The sequence below is a fragment of the Balaenoptera borealis genome (assembly GCF_965194805.1).
Source record: "Balaenoptera borealis genome assembly, chromosome: 1".
NCBI lineage: Eukaryota > Metazoa > Chordata > Mammalia > Artiodactyla > Balaenopteridae > Balaenoptera > Balaenoptera borealis.
In genome coordinates this window covers 89,864,533-89,867,924 of record NC_138860.1, presented here as the reverse complement: position 1 = coordinate 89,867,924, position 3,392 = coordinate 89,864,533, and the positions used below count along the sequence as shown (strand labels likewise).

The window sequence follows — 3,392 nt, the reverse complement described above, 5'->3', positions numbered from 1 at the left end:
CTCTAGGGTGTCCCAAGTGAAAGGGATATGCTGATGTAAAAATCTCCCACGCAATTTCCCACACTATTGGAACACGACCTAGCATTAAAGAATAAGACATAGGAACTCAATATTCTTTTTTTGTTTGTTTTTGTTTTTTTTAACACTAAAGAGGATTTTAATTATGTAGTATTATCCATAAGTAAAAAGACTTTGCCAGTCACGTCACTTAAGAGATCATTTTATCCACTGCTCTGTTTGGCTGCCAGTCTCTTGTCTCTCTCCTCAGCAATGGTAAGGCGGATACCCTTTCCACGAGGAAGAGAGATCCATGGTTTGTTGCCTTTGCCAATAATGAAAATGTTGGAGAGCCGGGTGGCAAAGCTATTGCCGCTGGCATCTTTCACATGAACTACATCAAAAGAACCAGGATGTCTCTCCCGGTTAGTGATCACACCAATTCTTCCCAGGTTAGCACCTCCAGTCACCATGCACAGGTTACCAGTGTCAAATTTGATGAAATCAGTAATCTTGCCAGTCTCCAAATCAATCTGAATGGTGTCATTCATCTTGATGAGGGGATCAGGGTAGCGGATGGTGCGAGCATCATGGGTCACCAGATGAGGGATTCCTTTTGTCCCCACAAAGATCTTTCTCACTTTGCATAACTTATACTTGGCCTCCTCAGGTGTAATACGATGAACAGCAAAGCGACCCTTGGTGTCATAGATCAGACGAAAATTCTCTCCAGTCTTGTCAATGCTGATGACATCCATAAAACCAGCAGGGTAAGTTATATCAGTGCGGACCTTGCCATCAATCTTAATGAAACGCTGCATGCAGATCTTCTTTACTTCATCTCCTGTTAGGGCATATTTAAGTCTGTTCCTTAGGAAAATAATTAGGGGGAGACATTCCCTCAGCTTGTGGGGACCGGTAGATGGACGAGGAGCAAACACACCAGTCAGTTTATCCAGCATCCAATGCTTTGGAGCTGCTACACGCTTCAGGTGCTTCTTGGGACCACGAGCCATGACTGCGCTAGGCACGGAAAGAGAGAACTCGATATTCTTGATAGGAACAGTAGCTATTCAGTTTATGCAATTCAGTTGGGTTGAAACACATATGTAGTCATTTCCCCTCTCTAGTTCTATAATTATTCCATTTATATATGTCTGCAGACAGATTGAAAAAAAAAAAAACTGTGATTAAATGAGTACACTTTTCTTGCTGTTAAAATATTTTATATTAGGTCCAAGCATCAATTAGAAATGGTATTTTGTTACTAGAAAAACAGACTAATATAAAGTGGCTTAAATAATATATAAGTTAATTTCTCTTTTCTGTAAAATGTCTAGAAATGGGAAGTTCAAGCTCATAAGCATGGTTTCACTTGAGGCCTGAGCTCCTTTAGCTCATGTCTTCTCTCTCCATGATCAAAGAGGCTTGCTTATGTATCACCCTTATTAGTTTGTAATTTTCTCAAGGGAAAGGATAGTTTCTTATTTCCCTTTTTAGCCGCAGCACCTAGCATATATTGGCTCTAAGCAGCATCTGTTGAATGAATAAGTGAATATAAGAAAGAATGAATAAGTAAATGAAAAACAAATGGGAGAACAAGTCTAGTGAGGGTAGATTTAAATGTACCACTACTGCACAAGGCAGCAGTACATTTACTACTCAGTACTTCATTAATGGAAGTATGTATTATATACCAAAGAAAATCTTATGGGAAGAAATAATATTTAAACTGGATATTGAGTGATGGGCAGGATTTGAGTACAAAATAAAGTTGTTCCTTGGTACTAGGAACATAGAATTTGGAGTCAAAAGACTGGCTTGTAGCCCTAACTCAAACATTTACCAGATGTGTAATTTTTGGCAAAGTAAGGAAAACTCTCTAAGCCCTATTTCCTCATCTGTAAAAAGGAGGTAGTAATAATTGACTACCTTATAGATTCTTGAGAGGTTTTCTTTATTCTTTCAACTCTTCTTTTAAATGTATACCATCTCATTTTATTCCACGTTTCTTATAAATTCTTCTATAAATGTGTTAGGAATTTGTGATGGTTAATTTTATGTGCCAACTTGACAGGGCCAAGGGGTGCCCAGATTACATGTCATTTCTCAGTATGTCTATGAGAGTGTTTCTGAATGAGATTAGCATTTGAATCAGTGGACTCAGTGAAGTAGATTGCCCTCCCCAATATGAGCAGGTATCATCCAATCCATGAGGGCCTGAATAGAACAAAATGCATAGAAAGGGAGGATTTGTCTTCTTCCTGCCTGCCTGTTTAGCTGAGACATTGGTCTTTTCCTGCTCTGACTTGGATTTACACCACTGGCTTCCCTAGTCCTCAAGTCTTTAGACTTGGACTAGAATTAGACCACTGGCTTTCCTGGGTTTCCAGCTTGAAGACAACAGAGTGCGAAACTTCTCAGATTCCATAATCAATTTATATACACATATATACATATATATGATACATTCAATATCTTATTGGTTCTATATATTATATCATATATATATGAATTGCACTGAATATTGGTTCTGTTTCTCTGAAGGACCCTAATACACTTGTCATAAAGAATTTAATTTTCTTATCACCAAATACATCAAAACTTCCTTCAGCCCCAAGGTACTCAGTGTATATTAAATATTTTATTTTTTCACTTGTTCATTCAATTCATTTATTTATTTTCAGGCAATATTCCACTCCCTGAGGTTTCCATACTAAACAGGTAGATAATGTGAAGCTTTTAGGCAGGGGCATTATGGGAACCTTGCCTGAGAAGTTAATATTTGAGCTGAGATGTGAAGAAGCCATGACCCAGCCATATATATAGCTGGAATTAGACCTGGGGAATAAATATTTCAGGCAAAGAGAACAGCAAGTGAAATGACTGAGAAACAGAGAAAGAGTGTATCAGTTAAGGTAATGCTAACTGTTATAATAATTTAACTCCAAAATCTCAGTGGCTTAATGTAGTAAACAGTTATTTTCCATTTGATGGCTGAGGTTTTCATTCACAGCAACATCCAGCTAACAGATGAAGAAAGAAAGAAAAGACTGTGTCTGGGGGTCCTTTATGGTCCAGGCTTAAAGTGGTAACCTTTTAACTCTGCTCCCATTTCACTGGCAGGACTCAGTCAATGGCCACACCTAAAAGCAAATAGTGATAAGAAACATCATCTTTGGGTCTCATTCTAATTGAGAGCTCAGAGTAGTGGTTTGCTCAGGAACTAGCCATTTTCTGACACAGGAAGACACTGTGGCTAGAGGTTAATTGGTGAGGGGGCAGGAGAGGAGAAGAAGGAGGAGGAGAATAAGGAAAAGGAGAGGGAGGGAAGGAGAAAAACAAACCGAATAACTTGACACTGAGATTTAATCAAAAGCAAAATCAGGCAAGGC

General features: G+C 38.6%; 1 pseudogene across 1 annotated transcript; it reads right to left on the bottom strand.

Moving 5' to 3' along the window:
• Window positions 1-219: 219 nt before the first annotated feature.
• On the bottom strand, window positions 220-1,058 carry LOC309617398 (small ribosomal subunit protein eS4 pseudogene; annotated as a pseudogene). The gene has a single exon. The product of its transcript is annotated as a small ribosomal subunit protein eS4 pseudogene (transcript).
• Window positions 1,059-3,392: the final 2,334 nt, after the last annotated feature.